At 37.6% G+C, this 13,321-nt stretch overlaps 1 long non-coding RNA gene across 3 annotated transcripts in view; it reads left to right on the forward strand.

The window, feature by feature from the left end:
- LOC147371301 (uncharacterized) overlaps nt 1-13,321 on the forward strand; it is a 190,861-nt gene that overhangs the window by 114,329 nt on the left and 63,211 nt on the right. Inside the window, exon 3 of one of the 3 annotated variants that reach the window (XR_015163435.1) lies at nt 1,291-1,449. The exons of the other annotated variants lie outside the window; for them this stretch is intronic. This is a non-coding gene — a long non-coding RNA (uncharacterized LOC147371301). Of the gene's footprint in view, nt 1-1,290; nt 1,450-13,321 lie in introns of those variants that run through there. 3 annotated transcript variants of the gene reach the window in all.

Consider the following 13,321-nt stretch of genomic DNA (forward strand, 5'->3'; position numbering starts at 1 on the left):
CCTCAATTATTCCATGAGCCAGTGTCATTACAAGGGTCTTCTAAATGTGGTAGAGGGAGAGAGAAGAGTCAATATCAAGGTGTTTCCATGTAAACAAGACTTGACTGGCCATTACTGGCTTTGAAGGTGGGAGAAGGACTTGAGCCAAGGAATACAGGTGGCCTCAAGAAAGTGGAAAAGGTGAGAAAACAGAATCCTTCTAAAGCCTCCAGAAAGGAGGATCACCCTGCTGCCACCTTTATTTAGCCCTATAAGACACACTTTTACACTTCTGATTTCTAGAAATATAATTCATTTGTATTGCTTTAAGCTATTAAATTTGTGGTAATTTGTTACAACAGCAATAGGGAACCAATACATCTGTTTTAACTTTTTATTATCCTATTCCACTGTTTCCAGTTTGAAAATTATGCTTGACTGATGCATCAGTTGACACAGGACATTGAGACCCTTTCAGTCCTTCCCCTTGACACTTCCAAGTAGCAGAACTTATATTTTTGTTTCTTCTTGAGACGTACAAATTTCAACATCCATTTTGTTTATCATTTAAAGACAACAATTAGTCGTCTTTGGAATTTAGGCTTCCATAATTTATTTCAGTCAAAGATAAAGTATAGCAACAAAATGTTCTTTAGATAGCATGAAGCCTGGAGGAGGTGAAGCACAATGAAACAAAAACTGAGAGTTTTTTTTTAGGTGGAAGTTTTCTAGGTAAAGGACATGGAGTGGGAGTATAGTGAAGGCAGCCACATGCAACAACATGGTTGAACAAACAGATGCTGAAATTGGAAGATTACTGGGAAAGACAATGTAACTAGGACAGGAAGTGAGAGATGAGATTGGATAGGATCATGACCTAGATTGAAAGGGGTGTGAATATCCTTCTAGGAAATTTGGATTTTATCTCAGAGGTTATGGGGGATTTAGGGGAACATTTAATCAAAAAATTCAACTATGAACTTGATCATAGTTCAGTTTTGAAAGTGAACAGTGGAGGCAAGGCAGTGAATGGAATTATGATGCAAGTCTGCTGCTGCTGCTGCTAAGTCTCTTCAGTCATGTCCGACTCTGTGCAACCCCATACATGGCAGCCCACCAGGCTCCCCCGCCCCTGGGATTCTCCAGGCAAGAACACTGGAGTGGGTTGCCATTTCCTTCTCCAAGCCTACCAGGCTCCTCCAACCATGGGATTTTCCAGGCAAGAACATTGGAGTGGGGTGCCATCGCCTTCTCCAATGATGCAAGTCTAGATATAGGGAAATTAATCAAGAGGTCTTTTGGTGCCCCTAGGAAAAGGATAACAGTAGTTACAACATATGGTGGTGGCCCTGGGGATAGAAAGAAGTAGAGATTTGAATGATATCAAGACAGAATCAGTAGTACCTGGTGACCAAATGTGGACTGTGAGAATGCAGAAGAAATTATGTTGATGCCATCGACAACAAGATGTAAGTATGATCACCAATCTGTAGAATATAGAAGATTTGAGATAAGATGTCATGTTTGGTTTGGGTTGAGTCTGAGTTGCTCTGGTTCACTGTGTTAGAAATGTGAATCGCTATCATTTTCTCCTGGAGTTTTACTCAGTGCTCCTGTTGAGTAGCCTATTGAGTTTTTAGGACCTAATTCTGGCAAGTTGGTAAATGATCCATCTTCCTTTGGCATGTGTTGTCCCAGCCTCTGCAAGAAATCTGTGATCACGTGCAGAGACATCTTTCATTATTTTAAGTCCACTTTTGTGTGACTTGTTTGCAAATTAACAAAATGATTTAACTTTGGAACGTCAGAAAGACATAGTGGGAAACCACATAGAGACTTGATATTTAATAAAGAAGTAGTGGTACAGTGAAAGCTTAAGAAATAACAAACTGATACAGCTGAAGCAAGTAAAACAGACAACGACATGACAAGACCTATAAGAGGTCAATATGACACTTGAGACAATCGGTGAAAAGGTTTTCTTAACTGCTTCAATATTTTGCTTCAGCCATAACAAAGATCTGTGAATGACATAATAATGTCAAATAAATGACAATGGAAGCTGTTAATCTCAGTCCACTCTTCTGTTTATTGAGCTGAATGGTACACTTCACAAAGTAAAAATAAATTGCTATTGGACTTGTTCTGGTATTAAAGGCTTGTTTATATTTATTGAGGATTATCTATTAATGTCTAGTACTGTGCTGAATGTGATGGGGAAGGTAAGGAAAATATTATATGGGATCCCTATCCCCAAGGAGCTTACATACATCTCTTAGGAGACACTAGATTAACAAGTATAAGAAACCATGAAAGTTATTTTAAAAGACTAAATAAAATCAATTATCTATGTTTCATGTATAAATAATTCAATAAATGCTAGCTAAATTCACCTCTAGTATTTTGTTTTATTATTATGACAGTTCTAGAGAGCAAAATATTATTTACTCTATGAAAATGGTATAACTCCTTGAAAATATATTTCCTATATGTTGCTCGGAAGTTTGTAAAGAGGAAAGATTATGCATTGTTTAGCTAACCAACCAATGTTATCAAAAAGGTACATCTACTAATTACCGATTGTGACATTTCTAGCATGTAACTTTTGTGTAATTCATGAATAGCCTTTATAAATGAGAGCATATGATTAAGCCAATGTGATATGAATTGAGCTTTGGGACCTTTGAAAATCTGCCTTTATAAATAGCCACAGAAGAGTGACTTCCTGCAAGGGCAAAGGATGGATATTTTAAAAAGTCTAGGAGAGCCTGTCTAACATGTTAAGTCTGTGCTCTGCAGAGCAAATCCCTTGCTTGCCTTAAAAAAGATTGATTTTTGATGTAAAGGCACATTTAATCAGACCTTTGGAAGTCTGAAAAGTGTCTGTAAGGGTTTGCTTCTCAGTGGATTGGAAATCTATTAGTATATAGCCAAGAGGTCCTGAATAGCAGAAATAAGATTTTTCAAGAGTTCTGAGGCAAAATTTGTTGAGAGATACCAAAGTACTGCATTTCTAAAAGCACAGCACTGAAGCTCTTCTAACAGAAATAAGACTAACAGAATACATCCTCATAAGTATATTGCTGTGGCCATGCTTCCTTCAGGTTGTAGTAAAAGTTAACCAAACTTGCAGACACTTAAAAAAAAAAAATCTGGGAACTTATAAAAAATATTACCCACTAGGAAATATTTTTGTGGCATTGTCCATAATATTTAATGATTCTGGCTTCTTCCAAATCCATTATGGAACAAAGTATATATTTTATTGTCTGTCAGCTAAGTTGTATTTTGTACACGTATAAGCTGTGTTCATAATGATGCTTTACCAGCCCACAAGACAGAGTCATGCCTTTTGTATCTTCTTTCATTTGGTTTAATACTGTTGATTTCTAAAGTATCAGCCCTGTTTTTTAGTTTGACTCCCTTGCCATCAGTTTTCCACTCTGCCATCATGATAAACTCTTTAAAACCTGAACGAAATCATGTTACCCATTGCTTCAAATCCTTCCATCATCATTGTTACCAGCAGGATAAAAGCCAACACCAGAAGCAATGACGTGACTGGGGCAAATTACCTGGACAAGCAGTCAGTGTATGCACACCAGCTGGCCTCCACACTGAACCCCGAACACAGAAGGAGTGTGCAACCATCAAAGGGAGATAGCAGTTGGGAGATGACAGTCTCGAAGGTGCATTTTTTAATGCCAAGAGTCCAGATTAAGCAGATTCTGCCCATAAATAATATTTTGCTCAGTTTGTTATTTTTATTATCACATATAATTGAAATATAAGTTATATTCAAGTGCAATTGGAGTTGTTTCCTTACTATAATACTTTACAAAGAACTGTTAAAAAGGAGATAAAAAGAAAGATGAGAAATGATGCATAAGACAAGATATTTCTTCGGTTACCTTTTTGTTAACATACTCTGATCTCTCCTCGTTTCTATCTTGGTGTGGGCTTAAAAAATGTGCACAAGGTGAAAGTTGTGAGTTACATTTTATTTGTGGCAAAAGGAGGACTATAAGTCAGGAGACAGCATTTCAATCAGCTCTGAGAAACTGCCCAAAAGAGGTAGAGGGGACGGTCAGTATACATGTGACTTTAGTGGAGGGACAGTCCATGCAATCAAAAACATATATATCTATCTATATATATTTTTTTTTCAGAAAGTTTCTGCTAGTCACGTGGAGTAGTCATCACCAGGATGGACTTTAGTGCTTTTTCTAGATATGAGGAAATACAAGAATTGGGTTCATAAAATCAGCTCCTGAAAATACCTAACTCCCTGAAGACCTGTTCTGCCAGTTTTTCCCAGAGCTCGGAGTGTCTCATTTTTGCTCTCCACCCTGATACCTTTTCAGAGTGTGTTGGAAGAATCAGCGGTTGCGGCAGCACGTGGTTTAATCCTTGTAGAGGTAGAGGCCAAGGGCCAGTTTGTGCTTGACACTGGATATTAACAAAAGTGCTACAAGTCGATACATTTTTCTTCTCATTTTCTCAGGTTTTATCTCCAGAACTAGCATTTCTTTGTACTTAGTTTTTCCTGTTGACGTCTAATTTCCTCTGTGCTAACTCCTTCCTTCCCAAACTTGGGGTCCGCCTTCTTCCATGAATGTGTAATTGCTTGTCATTACTCTCCACAGATATTACTGGCTCAAGTTTCTCTCTTCTCAAAATCACTAAACCTCACATTTTCAATAAAATAGTTCAATATTCTCAAGGGAGAACCTAACATTTATGAACTCTCTATATATATCACTTTCTTTGCTACTTTGAAGTTACTTACCTACTTCCCAGAGAAGGTTTTAATTCTTCTTTCCACACTGATTTCAACGTTTGTTTCATAGTCCTTTATTCTATCCTGTTTCTGACTTTGTATCTGAGACTGCTAATTGTTTCCCAATTATGCAGACTCCCAATATGCAGTCTTTATTTCTTCTTTTTAATAAAGAGCTGCATTAGATTTACTGGAACAGAGTCAGCCAGCCAGAGATATATATTTCAATCGTTCTTGCATCTAGGCAGCGGGCTGTGAGAATAGGAGCTGCACCACTTCCAGATCAGCTGCCATAAGCTTCTCTTTTGCTTCTTGCAAACTGATTCATGAACCCGATGGACAGAGAGTTTGGACTACTTGGAAAAGGAAAACAGCCTCAGGGATGGTAGAGGAATAAAATAGAGAGAACCTGAATTTCTGTATTATTTTGTAGGGTTAAGTTCCCACCAATACTCACCTATAACTTAGGGAGCAGAATACTTATTTGAATGAGTGTATTTGGGGGGATTGTTGTAAAAACAGCTTATCCAGCACCAACTTAACTGACAAAGCATCTTGATAAGACTTCTAAAATCCTCGAGAATATCTTCCTTCTATTCAAAGACTACCATATCTTTTTTCCATCTTCAGATCAGATCAGATCAGTCGCTCAGTCGTGTCCGACTCTTTGCAACCCCACGAATTGCAGCACGCCAGGCCTCCCTGTCCATCACCAACTCCCAGAGTTCACTGAGACTCACGTCCATCGAGTCAGTGATGCCATCCAGCCATCTCATCCTCTGTCGTCCCCTTATGCCCATATATTTTAATAACATCTGTATACCAAGAAGTGTAATTTCAAAATCCCCTCTTGAGTTGTGATTTATGGTCCTTAAGTGTTACATACTTTAATTCTCTTCTTGGCACCATAATTCTAGACTGACTTGTCTCCTTTATCTGCCTGGATGCCTATTTAGGAGTATCAAGAGACAAAATAGTCAAGAGAGAAAAACTAAGCATCTGTTTGAAAAAAGAAGGGAAGGTATTTACCAATATCACATGCTGCTGAGAAGTCAGATAAAATGAAACCTATCAGACAAAGGTTGTAATTGGATGTAGAAAGTTCAGAAATGTGGTGAGTTTAGTAGTTGGATTACTTTGAGAAATGAGTAGACATAGATGATGTTATTAATTCTAGAATTCTATAAATGTAAGGGAAAAGCAAGCAAAATTCAATAAATCTTACTCTGTATCACATTTCAGAGACTTTCCTTACTCTTTAACTCCACTTTTGCTTCCCCTGTTCTTCCCCCAACACTTATTTTTACCCCATGTCTTGTTTCCCAGCTTATTCAGAAGATTGAAATGGTTTGACTGATCAGATTCCACTTCCTTCAGTTCAGGACAGTCTCCATGTACATGTTGACTGGAACATGCATAAGGTAAAAGTTCAGAGTTATGGTTTGTTTGGTGGACATTCTTACGACGTCAAGTCTGGAAGGCAGCATCTCCAGTAACCCACAGAAAACTGCTCCAAGGAGGTGAGGGGGGAGCTAGGATATAGTTTTGCAATAAAAGGCAGGTGGTTGGAAGGTGTAAAGATTATTGTTAATTGAAGAAAGCTAGATATCTCAAGGAATTTAATGCTTTTCTTTGTATGGGACGATGGAAGAATCAGGGGCTCAATGAAATAATTCCTTTGATATGCACCTCTGCTACGTGGGGCCTGTGTATCCTGCATTTTCACATCCTGAGTTTTCTCAGGCTGCTCCCTTGGGTCTGGCTGCAGTCTAATGACTGCTAGATGGCAGGTATCTTTTGTTTCCTTCCTGAGTTCCCTTAGGGCTCACCATCAGGAGGCTGGGATTGCTGATGACTGGGGCATCTTTTGTTTCCTGGTATGGCCGGCAATATTTTATTTCTCATATGTATAATCTCACTGTTGTTTCCTTGCTTCAAGCAAGCCTCCCTCCCTTGTTCATGCTACAGTCTGCAACCATACACATGATTTGTCTTAGGCCACATCCTCAAAACTTTCAGCAACTGCTATCCGTTTTTCCATCCCCAGGCATTCCTTCTATAATGACCACCTTCTCTTTGCCTGTAGTAACAAATTCATGTCTCTTCACCCTCAGTAAGATTCATCCCTTAACCTCAGCTGCTTTCAGATGGCTTTCCAGTCCTTTCTTTAGTTATCAAACTTGTTGCAAGAAGCACTTTGGCTTGGCGCTTCCTTTTTCTCCCACCATGCCAGAGTACCGTGTGATCTGATGTCTTTCCTCGTGTTCTGCCTCAAAATTCACAGTGATCTCCTGATCATCTTTATGTCATTATCTGACTTAGCCATTCTGCACGCTTCTTTCTTTTAGCCTTTTTGTCCAAATTTTTAAAAATTTAATTTCTTTGTTGATAGAGATAGTATCTACTTTCTATAAAAGATTTTGCAATATGCATAAAGTCATTAAAGTGACACATAATGTAAAAATATAACCAGATAAGGTTATTGTAAATTGTTTTGGTTTTCTTTGTAATCTCTTATCTGATCTATTTTAAAAGATGTTTCCATGGTTATAAATATTTTTACTGTTTTTTTGAAGATAAACATATATAAGCTCAATTCTACCAAGTACATGTTGACACTTTGCTCATTTTTATTTAATATTATAAATAATAATGTATATTAAACCTGCTGGTGGTATGCTGTATCCATCAGTTACCCTTGAATTACTACAGATGCTATTTTATGCCTTGTTGCCATTTATTATAGGAAAAATATTCATCCCTATGGCCTTCATTTATATTATTGCCTTCATTTATAAAATGTGACTTTGTGCATTTGAATCTTAAATTTTGCATTGTCTATTATTAATACTGGTACTTCTGTTGTTTTAAAATTCTGTTTGCTTATATAGATTTGCCCACAATTTTAATTCTGTTTGCATACCATGTTCTATTATTTCCTTTCACCCACTCATTCATTAATTCCCTCAAATAATATTTTTTGTGTCAATGTTGTGCATTACACTAATGATATAATGGTGTATGAGACAGGCCCAGTGCATGCCTTCAGAGGGTTTATAGTCTAGTGGATGATGTAAATAAGATGATTATAGTACAACTATTAAGCATAGTAATGGGGAAATTCTGATAAACAAATAATTATAGTACAATTCATAAGCATAGTAATGGGGAAATTATGTGTATTTTGAACATATACAGTGTATCTCTGAACTAGCACTTAAAGAGTAGGAAAAAGTGTCTAGCATGGGGACAAGGGGAAGAACTCAGAACAACAGGTAAGGAATAGGAAAGTAAACACCACACAATTCTTGATTACCCTCTCAATTGTGTGAAGAAAGTTGAGTTTTATTCTAAGGACAAAGAGAAACAAACCATGAATCAAAGTCTTTATTCAAAGGAATGAAAAGATGAAAGGGGCACTTTAGAAAAGATAATTCTGGTCGCTTTATGGAGAAGGCTTGGGGAAATACAAGTTCAGTTGCTAGGAAAACTGTAAGAGGTTATTCAGATTATCTAGAAGTAATTAAGCCCTTAGCTAGGTAGTAGCTTTGGGAGTGGAGAAAATTGAAACATTTGAGAGAGATTTAGAAGGGAGAATTTTTATCTAAATGAAGATTTTATTAGTGGTTGAATATATGTGTCTGGAGCTTAGGCAAGAGACCTAAGCAGGAGACCAAAATTTGAGAGTCATCAGCATGTGTGGCAGACATTCACTGGAGCCTTGTGGTTAGATGGATAAGCACATCCAAGGAAAGTGCATAGAACAGAGGCCCTAAGACAAAATCTCAGAAAGTGGCAGCATTTAAGGATTTAAGGCAGGGAAACTCAAGCTGGCAAGTCCAGCTGGGGGATTCTTAGGGCTAAGAGAATGCCCAGAGAACAAGTGGAGAATGTATGGTTTAAAACAAACAGCATATGATTTCTTTGTTTTGTTTTAATTCTACTCATACTCATATTTATTTTTGAAATATCAAGTAATATTGTTTTTAAGAATAATAACAAGGAGTGAAATGTTTAGGCTATCCAAAGGAGTCTAGGTGGATTTTTAAGACGTGAGCCTCATGGCGACCTTGGCCAGAGGAATTTGGAGTAAAAGGTCTAGGACTGAATGGTCAATAGAAGATGAAATATTTGAAGGCAAAGGTTGGCTGTGAAGAGAGGAGAGTGATATTGAGCAAATTAAAAGGGGAAGCAGGATTGAATCAGGGAGATTTGTTCTTAAAATGGAAAACTAGAAAATGTGTAACTAGTGAAAAGGATTCAGGAGAGGGAAATAAAGTATGATCTAGAAAACAAGTTATTGCAAAAGAAGAAAAGGCATGTGAGCATTGTCTTCAGACAAAAGTTGTAACACCTCTTCTGTTGAAACTGGAGGCAAGGAAGAATGATTAAGTTATATGTAGGTTTCTGGATTTGGCGAAGTTTAGGATTACATTTTACTCTTCTGTTTTATCTTAGAATTCTGCCTTTTTATAGAAAAATTTAAATAAATTTCACTGTTTTAAACCTATGATGTTTAATTAATTTTATTTAGATATGCATGTACATATATATCGGAGAAGGCAATGGCACCCCACTCCAGTACTCTTGCCTGGAAAATCCATGGATGGAGGAGCCTGGTAGGCTGCAGTCCATGGGGTCGCAAAGAGTCGGCAAGACTGAGTGACTTCACTTTCACTTTTCTCTTCCATGCATTGGAGAAGGAAATGGCAACCCACTCCAGTGTTCTTGCCTGGAGAATCCCAGGGATGGTGGAGCCTGGTGGGCTGCCGTCTATGGGGTCGCACAGAGTCGGACACGACTGAAGCGACTTCGCAGCAGCAGCAGCAGTAGCACATATATATGTGTATGTGCTTATATGCATATGAATATATGTGTCTGTGTGAACACATGTATTTCTGAATGTGTGTGTTCATAAATGTATGCATGGTTGTGTGTGAATGTGTTTGGTATAAATGTACCCATTTTGTTTACATATGTGCACGTGTGTAGGTTGCAGGCAGCATAGTTTGAAGGTTAAGGGTAAACTCTGACAGGGACCATTTGCTTCTAATCCTGGCCTCACCGTCTACTGGCTGTTTGACCTCGGGCATGTTACCTCACTTCCTCAAACTTTACTTTTCCACCTGTTATGATGAAGTAACAATACTGTGTATTTCATATGGTAATTTTAAGGGCTAAATGAGATAAGCCACACAAACAGAAAGCAGAGCATGTAATAAAATACTCTGTCTGTTATAGTTGTTATTCAAAATTTGTATGCTCTCCATATTTTACATTTTGTACTTTTGCTTCTTTTTATATATTTTTGTTTTGTGAAGACTCCATTGTTTTTTTATATTATGCACCTATTTTTGAAATTGGTATCTTACTTTTAATCAATTTTTAAAAATAATTTGCCCTCTCTCTCTCTGTCTTATTTTCCATGTTGAATGAAGACTCTTTAGTGTCTTGGAATATTTAAATATTTAAACTTCTGTTATCATCAAGCTGTGCCTGGTTTTAGGTGACATATTCACCTTTAAAAATGTTAAAAATCTCTTTAAATAAAAACTGTGCATGCCTAATATTTTACAAACACTTTTGCCACATTTTTAACTATTTCTACATTTTTTCTGTATGTTTAATTCTGTTCAATATCCATCACCAGACTTTTCTTCCACAGTTTGCCATCCTTGAACTTGCTTGTTAAATTCATCAATCACCTATGAATCTTTTAAGAGAAACTTTTTAAAAATTGTTGTCTATTTTATGACACTCTATACAGGTATTATCTTCACATTTGAGGAGCAGCTAGCCAGAACGTGGAAATCATGGGTCTTAGTCTTTCCCTTCAGCCTCTAGAAATACTGTCCCCTCATGATTTGGTATTTGGTTTTTGAAAGGAGCACTGGGCCATCTTGTGTATTGCTTTTAGTGTGTTTGAAGCATTCTTTATGCTTAGAGTTTGCCAGTGTCATCAGATTATTGTGTGTGTGTGTATGTGTGTTGTTTTTGTTATTCATTTGGTTGGAACATGACTAGTCTTTCAATTTCAAAACACAGATTTTTAGAAGCTGGATAATTTTTTTTGGAATTTGTCTTTGATTACTGTTTAGTCTACTTTGCTTTCTCTTTGGAGATCTTTCTTATAGAGGCTGTGTCTGCATTTGCCCTGCCATTTTTCTCATTTTCTCTGTGTGTACCCTCTCTGCCCTTTTATACTCAGTTCCTCAGTTTATTCTCAGTCCTGCCCTGGGCATCACTAATTCAATTTTCTGCAATGTCAGGTCTGCTAATTATTGACTCAGACTAAAGTGTTTGTTTTTTTAATTCAATAAATGTGCTATTTATCAACAGTTTTTCCTCATCTTTGTCATCTGTTTCTATTTCATAGGGGCAATGTTTCACCAATTTTTCTTTCTTCCGGTTTTTTAAGGATAATATGAATTTACTGAGTCAGACTCTGCTCTTGTATTGAAACATTTTCTCATATGTCTCTTACTGTTTTTTTTTTTTTTTTTTGTGAAGTTACCTTTTAAAAAATAAATGTACTTTTCATATAGTTTTGCAATTATTGTAAATTATAGTATTACAATTATATGTTGCTCTGGGTTTTGTCAAAAATTGTCACAATTCTCCATCCACTTCTATCATAGAGGATCCCCTCAAGTTGCCCTCAATCTTCCTCCTGAAAATCTTAATAGAGTGTCTCACTTTTCACATCAAATTAACATGTCCAAACTAGACTAAGTATTATCATCTTCTTCCGAAGTCCCATAGCAATTATGTTATCATTCTGCCAGTCATCCAGGATTAATCAGAGTATCTTTCACTCTACTTTTTACCCTTTTTAAAAGGCAGCGTTCTCAGTGCCACAGGGCCCCATGTGCCATTTCCTTACATGTGGGCCACTCCGTGTTGTGTTACACATTTAATATTTGAATATCTCCTTGATCTTAGCAGGTTGTTCTTAATGATCAACTCTAGTAACGAGTTTCTTCAGAAACTTTCAGGTACTGAAATAAGCAGTGAGACAGACCGCCCTACAGAGCAAACAGGAACTGGCCATAAGCCAGGTTTTCAGCTCCTAAACGGGTCAAAAAATTATCAGGAGTACACAAGGTTCACTAAGTGGAGATTGAGAGAGAGTAGAGAGGAAAGCTGTAATGTGAATCTCAGCTCCACCTCTCACAGGGAAAGCTGGGGATGTTTTTTCTTCACCTAAAGTAAAGCTGGGGAGGGAGGAGCCCCAAGACCACCCCGATATTTCAATGGGCATCTTCTGCAATTTTGGGGGGACAGAGTGGGCAGATAGTTGACTCCTACTTCCAGAATTTTAAAAGCGGGGGGAAAATGATAACAAGTCTAATAGCTAGAGCAAGGCAGCCGTTTTGGGTGTGGCAAGGAGTGATGAATGCTTGAATATCCAGGAACCACAGGTAGTTTGGCGCTAAAGGCAGTCTTTGGGAGCCATCTTGTGTAAAGCACTGCCTGCAGCTGTCAGTTTCTGTAGTCTGGATGGTGTGGGTTGTAGAGAGAGTCATTGAGGACCCAGAATAGAGATTCTTTTGAATGGGTTTAGGGAACCACAGGTGAGAGATTGTCAGTGACTGAGCAAATTCCTGAAAGCCCATGAACACTCTAGTGAGGAAAAGGGTCTGCTGTAGACAGTTGCCAAACCCAGTGGGTGCAGCTCAGGACAGTAAGGCCTGTCTTCTCTTCCCTTCTGCTCCACTGTGCTGTGATCAGAAACTGGAGCCTATTATACAGAGTGAAGTAAGCCAGAAAGAAAAACACCAATACAGTATACTAACGCATATATATGGAATTTAGAAAGATGGTAATGATAACCCTGTATGTGAGACAGCAAAAGAGACAAAGATATATAGAACAGTCTTTTGGATTCTGTGGGAGAGGGAGAGGGTGGGATGATTTGGGAGAATGGCATTGAAACATGTATAATATCATATATGAAACAAATCACTAGTCCAGGTTTGATGCAGGATACAGGATGCTTGGGGCTGATGTACTGGGATGACCCAGAGGGATGGGATGGGGAGGGAGGTAGGAGGGGGGTTCAGGATGGGGAACATATGTACACCTGTGGCGGATTCATGTTGATGTATGGCAAAACCAATACAATATTGTAAAGTAATTAGCCTCCAATTAAATAAATTTATATTAAAAAAAAGAAACTAACATACCATCAGTTTCCACTTCCTCCCTGCCTCACCGTCCCACAGTGTGTCCTTTTGTGGGAGAAAAGGATCTATGTCAGTATTAAATCAAGTTGGACATGATATTTTACATATAAAACTGAAATAGTAATTTTGATTCAAGATGATCATCTCCTTTGAATGACCAAAAGAATCATAAGATTGTCTGAGTTTTCATTCAGTAGAAAAAAAAAACTAAATATATTCCCCGAACGATGGGAGACTAAAATTGTTTCATGATCACATCTTATGAGTCATACTTATCCAGTGTACTGGTTACGTAAAGAAGTTTTAAGAACTTACCTGTATTTGAGAACTATTCTCCACAGGCTGAAAGAATAATAATCTCAAGTGGGAAAGATGA

Source organism: Bos grunniens, chromosome 5, assembly GCF_055505025.1.
Source record: "Bos grunniens cultivar Pamir isolate PY7600 chromosome 5, Bosgru_T2T1.0, whole genome shotgun sequence".
In the NCBI taxonomy this organism is placed as follows: domain Eukaryota; kingdom Metazoa; phylum Chordata; class Mammalia; order Artiodactyla; family Bovidae; genus Bos; species Bos grunniens.